Source organism: Sarcophilus harrisii, chromosome 5 (assembly GCF_902635505.1).
Source record: "Sarcophilus harrisii chromosome 5, mSarHar1.11, whole genome shotgun sequence".
NCBI classification, from domain to species: domain Eukaryota; kingdom Metazoa; phylum Chordata; class Mammalia; order Dasyuromorphia; family Dasyuridae; genus Sarcophilus; species Sarcophilus harrisii.
Window position 1 is genome coordinate 42,374,212 of NC_045430.1, and position 14,742 is coordinate 42,388,953.

Sequence of the window (14,742 nt, forward strand, 5' to 3'; positions counted from 1 at the left end):
ATGACCTTAGTCCCAATCTGGCTTCAGAAATTTACCAGTTGTGTGACCTTGGGCAAGTCACTTAGTCTTGTTTGCCTCAGTTTTCTCATTTGTAAAATGAGCAGAAAAAGGATACAGCAAACCCCTCCAATATTTTTGCCAAGAAAACTCCAAATGGTGTCACAAAGAATCAAACACACATGAAAATGACCAAAAAACAATATAATAAATGTGTGTTGACAGATTGCCCCACAGGATTGTTGTGAGATCAAATAAGTTAACATATGTAAAGTAGTTTGTAAACCTTAAAATGATATACAAATGTTAACTCTTGCTGTTGTCACCTACAATTAAATCCTTAGCCAAACTTTAAAAGAATAAGGAAAACTTTTCTTCAAAGCTCACCAAGAAGATCAGTGTAAAGGCATCAATAGAGCATTTGTGTGAAGAGTTAAGAAATGAGAATTTTATTTCTGCCTTGGATATTTACCAATTTTTTGATCCTAGACAACTCACTCTTTCAAGAAACATTTACTAAATATCTACTGTGATCAGGAATTAGAGTACATGCTAGGGATACCAATCAAATACAAACAGTCACTTCACAAAAAGAGCTTAAATTTTACTAGATAAGAGAGAAAAAAAAAATAAACGTTAACTGCTTAGAGCTCCAGTTCTTCATCTTTACTGTGGGGATAATAATAACTGTTTTATTGGTCTGTTGTAAGGAAACTATTTTGAGCTAGAAGCCTTAGCTATTCTTACCTGGAAAGTAAGAGAAGGGGCAATTTTGGTTGACAAATTAGCATGCTAGAAAGCATACTAATAATTCTGATGTTATTTCTCCATCTGAAAATGAAGAATGTTATTACAATGTCCTCTTTATTAACAGAGGTATTGCTTTAAATGTTCAAAGGAAGCTTTATATAAATTAAAAACCCAAATAAATTTAAAATATAATTTGCTATTATTTAAATACCAAAAAATATATTTGCATGTGCCAAATTAACATATTTCTTGATATAGTATAAGTACTTAATATTTTTCATTCATTCATCCATATTTGTGTGTGTGCATATACAGATGTCAATACATAATAGTTTTGTTAATATTGTTGAAGACCAAAGAGACTATAAAGAAAAATTATGATATAATGTAAAAAATGCTAAAAATGGAACCAGGCAAAACTGGAATGTAATAATGGTTCTATCTTTACCTCTCTTCACTTTTGGGCAAGTGTTTTAATTTCCTCATATATAGAAGGAGAGAGTTAGGATGACTTACATCGTGATTTTGATAGTCATATTGTCTTGCTGACATGTGCAAAAAAAATTGAAAGTTTCTTATACAGCAAAAATTGATAGTATAATGAATATTCATATCAATTATGTAAATTAGTTAGACTTTTAGCTCCTTGAAGATAGGAGTCACTTTGTTTTGGCCTTTCTTCTACCGATTCTCAGTACATTTCCTTGCACATAATAAGAGTTTAATAAATGCTTATTCTTTGATTGCTGCAATTCCACTTATACACTAAATCAGTATTCAGCTGGATTATTCTATCAGGTAATATACATATTAGACTATTAACTCCTTGAAAACAGAGACTGACTTTTGCCTCTTACTGTACTTAATGTGCTTAATATGCTAGATAATATATTGACTGAAAGATTTTAATTTTATAATCTTCCAAGAAGCCCTTTCACCTGGGGGCTCAGTGGTAATAGCAAGACTATTCAAATGTCCTCCAGATAGTTTTTACTAATTCTTTAATTGTAAGTATTGAATTCAAATGGGTCAGCACATCTCTCATCTCTCATGACTTCTTGGGTCATGCCTTGTCTGGATTAAATCTTTTATGCCATTTGTGTATGTGTTCAAAACAGCATTGGTAACCTGTCATACAGACAACTTTTGTCTAGTGTAGTCTGGAAAAGATAATATTTAGAAAGATTATGAATGACTGGCCAATTCACTTAATCTCATTTACCTCTAAAAACAATATGGGAGGGGGATTATGAGTATTTGAATAGTTTACACCTAAAAAATTCTTTAAAATTACATAGGACTGAAGATAACCTTGATGATATTATTTTTGGATGTGAGATGGGCTGGGAGAAACCAATAAGGGAGAAATCACCCTTATGTGTAATTTTTCTGTTTACAGACCTACATTTAGGGATTAATTCCACTAATAGAGATCAACAACTTATAATTATACAAAATTGACTGTGGGCATCTGACCATGGACATTAGTATGTTTCAGAAGCACTACTTGAACCCAAATTTTGACAATTCCAAGGCAAGCCTTCACTCCAATAAACCACATTGGTTTACAATTGCTTCTAGTGTTTAGAAAGGAAATGGAGGGTGGGAAGCATTGCCTCTTTCCTAACTTCACCTCAAATTCAATGATATTTTTTCCCTCCCCAGTGTAAACAAACCTACATAGATATGCCATTTTCACATTTTCTATCTATTTGTAAGCCTGAAGTGAAGCACAAAGTAAATCTTTTTGGGGATACTATGTGAATCTTGTGGACTAGTCTATCCACTGTAATTTTCCAGCTCACTACCAGCTAGATGTCCAAATGGATAAGTTTAAGTGGACTGAATTTTTTTTTTTCTCTCACATAGGAGCAGTATGACACTTGGGTCCACCAATATTGGAGCCCCTTGTACAAACTTAACATTGATGATTTTTTTAAAGGCCTTTCATTTCAATGGTTTTGGAAGCTTTTGCTATGTCGGCATGTTTCCTTCTATTCATCAGAAAGTATTGAATACTGCCCTCAGGGCATCATGTTCAGCCTTCCAAAAAGCAAAGCACAAAAACAAATTGGACAAGCATTAAGAATTGCAAGCCAAGCAATTCAGATGCACAAGAGTTGTACAGCAAACATGTCAGACAACTGAGCAGTTGGCTGTAAGGATCCTTTTAGATGAATATTGATGCTCATAGGCCAAATGAATTTAATGTGACCAGTTTGGGGTTTAGGAAGATAACTTAATTTGGACTTTCTAATTATTACTACCATGTGATGAGTATCTTTCCTGACAGTTCACATAGAATGTTTACATAAACTATAGGATTACAGCAATTTATAATGCCTGGAATAAAGTAAACACTTAATAAAGATGTCTTAGAGGTTAGAAAGGTGATAGTCTAAACCAAAAAGGACTTATTATCTCTTATAAACATCCCATTTTGTAGATGCGAAAAGCAATTTATAGACAGATGAAATAAATTGCACAAAGGGCTGATGCATATTACTAGCTGAGCCAGGATTTCAAGCTAAGTTTATTAATTAACAATTGGTGATGTTAGAATTGGAATAAAATAATCTCAGCTGAAATACCAATTTTGTTATCACATGTGCCTTCAAAAAAAAATGGGGCTCACCCTCTCTGGGTTTGATTATCCTTATCTATCAAATAAGGATGGAACAGATGATCTCTAAGGAATAATACAATTAAAAATCACAATTTTTCTGGACTCTTGGACCTTTCAGGTGTCTGCAACATTAATATATTTAAATATTTGTACAAATTTAAATAATTCATATGAAATGGTTTTTGTCTTTTCATATAGTTCCTATTACTTATCCAGTCTTCTCTATTATCTTTTCTATATTATTCTACATAATATAGTCTATATAATAAAGACTGTATTCAATAACAGGGTTGGAAACTTCATCATCCAGAGCTCAGTTAATGCTGAAAGCAAAAGAAATGAATTTAGGAAAGCATTCCTTTCTTGTCTTTATGTACCTTTGTCCACTTTCAGATTCCTTCAAATAGAGAAGCAAGTAGAGTCTCTTAACTGTTGTGGGAAGAAATACCTAAGAGTTGGTAATTTGGTCTCAGTTTGAATATTTACAATGATAGAGAACTCTACTTCTCCATATAATTTTGGAGTGGTAATTGGAAACTTCTCCTACTTCCCTAACACACAATTCAATTCAATGTACATTTACTAGTATCTAAAACAAGTTGGGCAAAATAGATTCAAAAATAAATATGACACAATCCTGCCTTCTAGGAGCTTAATTTCCACTAAGGGATACATTATTCATTTAAGTAAGTATGTAATATGTACAAAGTAATTTCAAGAGTGAGAGAATTAACAATTTCAGCAATCAAGAAACACTCTTGGAAGAAGGCAGATCATAAGAAATGGAGGGGAGAGAGGAGACAATTTCACATATTTGTACAAAAGCATGTAGGTTGGAAATGGAATATTATAAATTGAGAGCAGCAAGGAATTTAGTTTGACAGCAAAAAACAAAATGTTAAAAGAAAGTTAAAATGAAATTAAATTGGAATTGAGGGAGAAAGGGAACAGGGAAAGTACTTACTGTGAAATGTTTTAAATACCAAATAGGAATTTGCAATTTATCCTGGATGTGATAATGCACTTCAGATCAGATTTATCTTTTAAGAACATTAATTTGGCAGCTATGGCAAAGATGAAATAAAATGGAGAAGAGGCCAAGTGCAGGAAGATTTATTTATTATAAGGCTATTACAATAATCCAAATTATATGTCCAAAATAGGACAAAGGATATTTTAATAGAGAAATGAGATTCATATTAGAGATTGTTGTCGTAGAATTGGCAAAACTAGAAAACTGATAAGATTAAAAATAAATCAAACAAGGGTAATGTCTCTTCCACATGAAAGCTCTTCACCTTTTTGAAGACAGCTTTCATGTGTCCCCTAAGCCTTCTCTACTTTTGATTATAGAAAGATAGAATCACATGTCAAAAATTGATTGCTCCATCAACCATTCTCAGATCCTTCAACCATTTATCTTATGACATGATTTCAGCTTCCTTGCCATTCAAGTTCCTCCTCCAGATGCACTCTGACTTGACAATTTCTCATTTAGAAACACTCAATGCTGTACACGGTATTCTAATTGCGGTCTGACAAAGATAGATGATTTTTTTCTGGACACTATAATTCTAAAAATTCAGCCTAAAATCACATTAGTCTTATTGGCTATATCACATTGTGGATATATTAAGTGTGTAAGTCCACTAAAAATCTTTAGGTCTCCACACTGTCTCTCCACACTTTAATTTGAAAGTTAGTGATTTTTTTGTTTGTTTGTTTGTTTTCTTGCCTTTGCTTTTTTGTTTTGTTTTGTTTTTTGTTGTTATTATTAAGGTTTTGTTTTTGCCCCGCCCCACATACTCCAAACTACAAGATTTTTTTTTGATACTTGTTAAATTTTCAATTGTTATCTTCAATTCACTGTCCTGGCAAGTCCAGGTCTTTTTTCAGTGCTTATTCTGTCTTCTAATACTATTGTGATAAGCATGAAAAGAAAATTAATTAACCAGCATTTATTAAACCCACCATGATGCCAAAAATTATGCTATCAAGACAAAAGTGAAATAAGATCCTATCTTTAAAGAACTTACATTCTAATGGGGACAAAAACATATACATATAAAGATTTGTGTATATGTGTGTACATGCCAAATACAAAGTAAATACAATGTATCAAAGAGGGAAAGTTACTAGCAATCAGGGAGGAGATGTAGATATGGCAACAACTATTGAATCATAAAGGAAAACAGGATTTCAAGAGGTACAAGTGAAAAGAAAATTCATTCCAGGTTTGAGGAAAAGGAATCAGCCAGTACAATGGTACAGAGACAGATATAATGAGGAAGATAAATTTCATATTGTAGTTTGTACTAAATCAAACAAATTCAGTTATAGAAGTCAAGTTTTAAAAATGTCATTGTCAGGTTGGATTTTTTTTTCTAAAAAAGACTGATCAAGAGGGCACATAAAATTATATCATACATATTTGTTCTCAGAGAGTTGAACAATAATATCAATGGATGGGAGTTTTAAAAAGGCAGATCTTGATTCAATATAAGGAAAACATTAATAACAAATTGAACTATATTCCAAAATGGAATGAACTTCTTCATAGTTTAGGGATAGATTTTTTTTAATCTGGGTTCTTGTCATGAACTTGTTGTTTTTTAATTAACTAAATCCAAATATAATTAGTTTCCTTTGTAATCCTATGTATTTTATTTTTGGGCAATTGATTTTTAAGAAGGGATCTATACCTCAAGTAGAATATTAGGTCTATATCACAATTAAAATAAGAAGTCATGATTTAAGGTGTTCTTTTCCCCAGATCTAATTAAATAGGATCAGAGGACCACTAATTTTAAATATTATAAAGAGGATTAATATTTAAGATAGAAGTTTAATCTAAATAACATTTAAAATTCATTCCAAATTTAAGATCCAATGATCTGTAGAACGAAGTTGGAAGAAGAAAGGAAGCATTATTGCTGAGCTCTGTCACCATTCCCCTCTAAACAACTTTAAGATAGCACCTCAAACTGAATTCTGGAGTAACAGAGCCAAAGAAAAGGCCAAGGTAGGACATTTTTCCAACCCAAGACAACTTAGGAAGCCAGAAGAAGAGCTCTGTGACTCTGGGGTAGAGAATATCTTGGAGTCCACATGGCAGAAACATCAATTATAGGACTTGGCAACAGGCTTGGGAGCTCTTGAATCAGAGACAGTAAGGGTCTTATTGAATTTGTCAGAATAAATCTACAAGAGATTCCTGTACTAGTACAGGGTCCAGAACAGAGCATTCACTATTTGAAATTACATTTACCATACCCAATTCTGGGTCACAGTTCAAAGGTAAAGAGGACTGTTTTTGGTAGGAATGGAACAGGGAGTAAGAAAACAGTTATCATACCTCTTTCTGTATCACTACTTTAGAATCACCTAAAAATCCTACTACCCAGAAATAACTAAAAACAGCAGGACTTCTGTAAATTATTGCTTACATTGTTGTGCCAGTTTCCTTTTATTGTCCTGCCTCACTTTCCCTAAATGGTCCTGCCTCAGTTTCCCTAAATTGTTCTGCCTCAGTTCCTTGAATTGTTCTGCCTCAATCCCCCTGGTTGCAACCCCCCCTTTCCTATTCATTATGACTAAGATAATTATGGTTGTGGATTTCTGGCTACTCTGGCATTCTAAAAGAGTCATAAACTGTAAATGTATAATCATATAAGGGAAGATCTTCTAGTTCAGACATCCTGGCTCCCAAGTCCTCCTAAGTTATCAGAATTTATGTTCTTCACCCCCCCCCCATCAGAACCTGATTGATGGTCCATTCCTGGAAATCCCCACCCCACCTCCCTTCTCAGTGTTAGGACTCTACCCTTTGCCTTTGTCTACCCTGATCGCTTGGAGCCATATAGAATCCATTGCAATCTCACATTTGATGCTGATGCTGAGTGCTTTAAAACATCAGCCCTGGGACCAAAATGGATCATTTGGTCCCAGAAAATCTCTCCCTCTCAGAAATCCAAATAAAATATTAAAAACTCTCTAATCTCTATCTTGCCTTAGTTTCTCTGGCATTACAACATTTTGCTTTTTTTTCTCTTTTTTTTTTCTTTTTCATCTGATTTTCTTGTGCAGAATAATAATTGTGGAAATATGTATAGAATTACACATGTTCAACATATATATTGGATAACTTGTTGTCAAGGGGAGAAGGTGGGGAGGGAAGGAAGGGAGGAAAAAAAATTTGGAACACAAGTTATTCCAAGGGGGAATGTTTAAAACATTTTTTCTCAATGTCCAAGATAACTCTTTAAGAATAAAAGTTACAGAACAATTGTTAATGTATATTAATTATAGGGAATTTTCTAATTGGAAATTATCTACAATGTTAAAAAAAAATGTGTTTTAAGGAACAAAAAAAGTTCTGATAATAAAAGCATGGCATGCTGTTAAGAAACTTTGTTCATTATCAAGGAAAGTCGATTATGTCAAGGTCACATACACATAGAATATTGAGAGAAGTCATAGTTTGTAGGGGTGAGGGCTCTCCAGCTAATTTCATTTTAGGTAAATCCACACCATTACCCTCTCAAGATAGGAGTCAGCTCTGCCCTGCAGAGAAAGGCAGAACAGTGGGATAGAAAGTCATCCATTGTCTGAGAAGCATAGAGAGCTCAATAATTTCTAAGTATTTCAACCCAGTAGGCTAGAGATATATAAGTGCCAAGGAGAATGTGGGAATACCCAGCTTCTGATATTTCCTTTTGAATCATCTCAAGATAATGACTGCCAACACCACCTAGTACGGCATAGTATTATCTAACCTGCTGAATTTAATATCCACATGTTATAATTTAAAATTGCATATGTAATCAGCTCAATGTAACACAAAGAGTACAGACTTTTAGGTAGGCAAAAAAAAATCTTCAGATAATCATTCTACCACTCACTATTTGTGTGACCACAGGCAAATTCCTTCATCTCTTTGAAAATCAGTTTCCTTATCTGCAAAATGTGAAGTTTTCACTAAGATAATGATTCTATAAAGTCCTTTCCAGCTTCAAATCATATCATTCAACTTCATTTCAATTAATCATTAAAAAAAACAAATTACCATAGCATTCTTGTATAAACAATACACTTTAGAATGTCTTTAAGCTGTTATCATAAGCATAAGAAACATTATTTTCAGAAATGGACTTCTTGAAAAGAAACAGTCTAGACAACCGTGTAACAAAAATCAATCCTTCAGTGACATTTTAACACCTAGAATTTAAATGACACTTTCATAAATTTATTTGACTTAACGATATTTCATATTACTTTATAACTTTAAAATGTTGGTATAAAATATAATTAAGAGAATTGCTAATAATTAAAGGCAGCCATTAAGAACTGAAGTCATACTTAGGGGAAAAATGTGTGTGTGTGTGTGTGTGTGTGTGTGTGTGAGTGTGTGCATACATTAGCAATGTGACTCTAGGCAACTCACTTAACACTGTTTGCTTCTGTTTCCTCATCTGTTAAAAGAGCTAGAGAAGGAAATGGGAAATCATTTTAGTATCTTTGCAAAAGAAACTGCAAATGGGGTCACAAAGAGTCAGACATGACTGAACAGTGTGTAGAAATAGATAGATAGATAGATATACACTGTATTCATATACATATAAATTTACATATACGCATGTGTCTGTGTATATATATATATATATATATGTTCATATACACACATATAGATAAATTTTTAAGGATGATCAATGAATAGAGGAGGAAAGAGAGAGAAGAGGAAAAGGAGAAGAAAGAATGAGGAAGGGAGAGAAGGAGTACAAGTCAGAGCTTTAATAATAGTTTAAAACTTTAATAAGATTTTGGGGATACCCTGTATTTATAACAGATAAAATTGTGCATTTTCATCAATTTTACAAATTTTTCCTCTTATCAATATTATTATTATTGTTAGAAGAAGATAAAAGAGCTAAGGGCTAGATTTGTGATTTCATTGATATAGGGAAGTAATTAAATGAAGACACTTCCTCTTCCCATATTAATTTCTCCCCTGCTCTATAATTTATACTTGTAGCTGTCACAATTGCAGTAGTATCAGGAAAAATAATATGGGTACTTCATTAATTAATGCAAACCATAACGTTTCACTTAGTAGAAGGGAAGAAAATAAAATCACACGCTTTGGCCAACCTGATGAGTCTAGCAAGGTTGGTGCTTAAGTGATAGTCAAAGTATCCATTCCTGGGTTCATACTATAAGCTTTTATAATTTTCTGAGGCCTCCCAAAGTTTGTGACCTATTGTCATAGCCTTGGAAAACTCAAGTTCACATCATAGACATTGTAAAAGAATATCAGAACAATAATCATTATTACCATCATTGATTATCTAATTTTCACTGCACTGTGGAAATGTAAAAATGGTAAGGAAGGGGATTAAGGAAATCATTCAGACAATCTTGGTCCTAATTTTTACTCAGTAATTCAGATACTTCAAGTGAAATTCTTGGCCTTTAATTTTAATTGTTAGATCTTAGTATGTTTAGCTCATACTATCAAATTTGCCTTCATTAAAATATAAAACAAACAATCTGCAGAAATTGTCTAGCTTGAATGACTCCTCTTACAATCCCGAACACTTCACCACTTCTGGAAACAGTTTAGTTGAGTAGTTACCTTGAAGATTCATAGAGGAAAAAGTAATCTTTTATGTTCTCAGGCTGGAATGTTTTCTTGAGGTACAACTCATATACTTTAATCATAAAACCTATAAGAGTCATGCTTTGGGGAGAGAAGAATAAAACATAAGAAAAATAAAACACAAGAAAAAAGGAAAATATAAAAAGAAAAAAATAAGAAAAATAAAAATAAAACAACTTGTGTGTGGTTGTGTATGTATAATTAAGTATAATTATAGTAAGGAAGATGATGCTCTCCTGGATATACAGTAACCTTCTATCTATCCAAAATTCACCCACTAATCTCATACAACTAATATTTGTGTATGATGAAAATTGAAAATCATGTTGCCCCCTGTAATTCTGTAGCATCCTGAAATGCATTCAAATAATCAGTCAAATATAGACATTTTTGCTATAAAATGTTTCATTATCATTCCATTCTTTGAAATATAACAATTTCTCTAATGATTCAATGATAACACCAATAGTCACTTATAGATAAATATGATGATGTATGAATATAATTTTTCATATGCCACCATTCCTCCTAACATTATTCCAATTATTTTCATAATCCATCCCAACTCTGTAGACAACTAGCAAGTAAGTTTCCTCATCAGTGTTCTGGAGTCATGATTGTAATTATTCCACATTTTTAAGACTTTCAAAGTTGTTTTCCTATGTAATATATTAGTTATTGTCTAAACATTTTTTTGGTGTTTTTCAATTCTCTCTGAACCAATTGATATGGTCTAAGTTCTCTTAACTGTCTCTGAATCTATTTCTTTTATTATTTCTTATGAACAATAATGTTCTGTATATTCATATGCCATAATTTATTTTGTTATTACCAAACTTGTTACTGGATATTTGGTTATTACCAAAGTTGATGGGCACTTATTTTCTTTACACTTCATTGCTACAACAAAAGGTGCTCTTAAATATATTTTTATTTTAATATTATAAGATTGTATAGCTTGAGAACTGGTATTACCAGATTCATTTCCTCCTCCCTCCCTGCAATTTCAATTAAGAATTTTGACTATTTCTGTACGTGATTTTTGTTATTATTTCCTCTATCTAGTTCAATAAAATGAGAGTCTGATTGATATGGCACTGAATTCTTAATTTAGACAAATTGCAATATTACTTATTTATTATATTTACATGAACCAAAACTGGACAATCATTATCTTTACAATCATTTGTCTTCCTTTGTTCCCCATAATGAGTGTTTAATAGCTGTATTTCTATAATTTCTAAATGTGTCTCAGTAAATTTACTCCAAATTGTTTGTATATTCCATTATTTAGAATGGAATTTTTCTTTCCAATTTCTTCAGACTTTTAAATACATAATAGATTAATGATTATATGTTTATTTTATATTTTGATAATCTACTGAAATTGTTTCAAATTTCAATTGGAATTTTAGGTATCTCTGAGTAACAATCATTTATTGTGCAAAACAAGAACAATCTATAATTCTCTTTCTTCTTTTTTAGTACTTTTTTCTCAATTTTTTGTTTGTTTTTACTAAAGTTGATATTTCTATAGATATGGAAAACAACTATGGCACAAATTTCATTTCTTATTTTATTGGAAAAACACCTAGCATTTTTTCTATTATAGATAATATTAACTCCTAGATTTAGACAGATACTAGATAGCATGTTATGGAATGTTTATTCCTCTACTTTTCATATTTAAGAAAAGTGGGTTTCATGATTTCTAAGAACTTTTTTCTGATAGAATCACGAAATCTTTGACTTTATTATTCACATGGTTTCTTATCTACCTCAATCCAACCTTCATAAAAATCCAATCTGGTTATAACATATAATTTTGTTCAATAAGCTGCTACTATCACTTTGTATATTGACTGTGGAACATGGTACATGATACATGAATTTTTATGAATTATACTGATAATTGGTAAGTATGAAAAACATATCAAAGTATTGGAATGCTTCTATGAATCATTGCAAAATCATGTCAGCATGATCAGGAAAACTATACAAAGTGACTTTCATATCATAAATGAAGAGAGTAATTATAATGACAATAAACCTGACCTCTGCCTGATTTTAGTGTTCAACACTGGTTGAAAAGAAGCATGAAAAAATACCTTCCCTTTTTCTGCAAAAGTGGGGGATTATCCAACCATTCTGGAGAGCAATTTACAACTATGCTCAAAAAGTTATCAAACTGTGCATACCCTTTGATCCAGCAGTAAAGAAGAAAAAGGAACCTGTTTGTGCAAAAATGTTTGTGACATCCTTTTTGTAGTGACTAGAAATTGGAAACTGAATGGCTGCCCATCAATTGGAGAATGGTTGAATAAGTTATGGCATATGAATGTTATGGAATATTATTGTTCTGTAAGAAATGACCAGCAAGATGATTTCAGAGAGGTCTGGAGAAACTTACATGTATTGATGCTAAGTGAAATGAACAGAACCAGGATATCATTATACACAGCAACAACAAGTTTATACGATGATCAATTCTGATAGACATGAGTCTCTTCAACAATGAGATGATTCAGGCCAATTCCAATTGTTCAGTAACGAAGAGAGTCATCTACATTCAGAAGATTTTACAAGAGTCAATGTTGAAAAATTACCCATGTATATGTTTTGTAAATAAAAAGCTATAATAATAATAATAATAATAAAGAAGAAAGTAGGGGATTCAGTATAGGTTTTAGTTGATTAGGGAAATTTGTTAAACAATCTTTTAGTCTTTTTCTTTAAAATAAAATCTTATAGGATATCTATGAGTACAGGGAGGGGGAAAAGGGATAGATTGAGACATAAAAGTGACATTAAAACAAAATATGTTTAAAGTATTTTTTAAAAAATTTTAAATGGATGGGGGGCAACTAGGTGGTGCAGTGGATAGAGCATTGGCCCTAGAGTCAGAAGGACCTGAGTTCAAATCCACCCTCAGTCACTTGAGACTTATTAACTATGATCCCAGATAAGTTACCCTTGATTGCCTTGAAAAAATTAATTAATTTTTAGAAACAAAAAACGTCCAGAAACAAGAAGTTTGAACTAGACTGTAAAAGACTTTAGATGAAAAATGCTATTTAATCCTTGTTATAACAGAAAACTTCCTGTGGAAGAAAGTAACATGATTAGATCTTTGAGGACTATAAATTTAACTGTATGGAGGATGGTTTGCACAAAAACATCATGAATTTTGAATTAACAAACTCCAAAAAGAATATACAAAAAGAAGAAAAATATATGAACTGGAGCTTGGTGGGGTTGGAAGAAAGAATCCAGTGTTCATTTTCCTCAAATTGTGTCCTAAATCTGTTTTTTGTTTTTTTGGGGTTTTTTGGAGGCAATTGGGGTTAAGTGACTTGCCCAGAATCACACAGCCAGGAAGGGTTAAGTGTCTGAGACCAGATTTGAACTCCTCCTGACTTCAGGGCTGGTGCTATACCCATCCTAAATCTGTTTTACTAAGAAAACAGGGGGACTAGACAGTCCCAGGAACAGGAATCTGGTTGAAAAAGTGTCAGGTGAAAAAGATTTAAAAGATAGAAAAAAATTAGTTCTCAGGTAGTCAATATGAACAGAGTATATACAAAGGAACAGCGAAAAAAAAAAGGCAGGTATGCTCTTTGTGGTAAGAAGCTGAGATTTTCCTTCATCTGAACAGATTGTCCATAGCTAGTTTATTTCAGTGGAAGTATCTAGAACAAGGAAAGTAGATTTAAGTTTCTTGCATGTTTGCAACCTAGATGAATTTGACTAGAGGGGAGTCGTAAATTGTCAAGAGTTGGAAAAACAGGCTCTTGAAGACCATAATCATGTAATATTTTTTTTAGTCCAAAATTATGGGTCAGGAAGTTAATCAGTATGAAAAAACTCAGAAGGAGGTCAGTCATTTAAGATAGGAAAAAATAAGAAAGAACTAGGTTTAAGTCAATGGACTTATGTATATAGGGTCAATACTAACTCTTTAAGCCTCTTCAACATCTTTGTATTTCCTTAAATCAAAAAGCATTTATTAAATGCCCACTATGTGCCAGGGACTAAACAATGGCATCTATTTCCCTTACTTGTCTCACATGTATATTTTCATTGTATGCTTAGTTAATTCATTTAAATACACTCAAAACAAATTAAATGCACTCAAAATCATATGAAAAACTTTTAAAGTGCAAGGAGTAGGTTGTGGGGAGAGTTTACTTTCAATTACAAAAGTAATTGAGGACAAAGACAGAGAAAATGCAGCAAAAGCGAATCAGTAAGGAGTACAAAATAGCAAAGATTTGGGGCTTCTTTAAAGATAATTATAAGATTCCCTAAATCCATTGCAAAATAGCCAAAAAAACACTTGAAAAGTGTTAAAATTAGTCCCCTTACCAAAAACAAAGCAAAGGTATAGCTGGTTTTGATTTGAAGATAAACATTGATCTAAATACAGCATCTTACTTCGTATATGCAGAATTTTAAGATTTGGTAGTCCTCTATCTTCAAAAGAATTTCCTCTCAAGCATGCCATTAAAAGAATATACTCTCTAACACACATGACAAGTTGTTAATTATCCTTTACTTGAATACCACCAACCAGTGAAAAACTTGTTACTTTTAGACATAAGGAAATTCTCTTCACCCTTTATAAGTAATTTAAATTTTCTTCTTTTTAACTTCTTCTTATTGTGTCTAGCTTTGCTTTCTGGAACCAAATAGACTAAACTTAATCTCGCTTGCC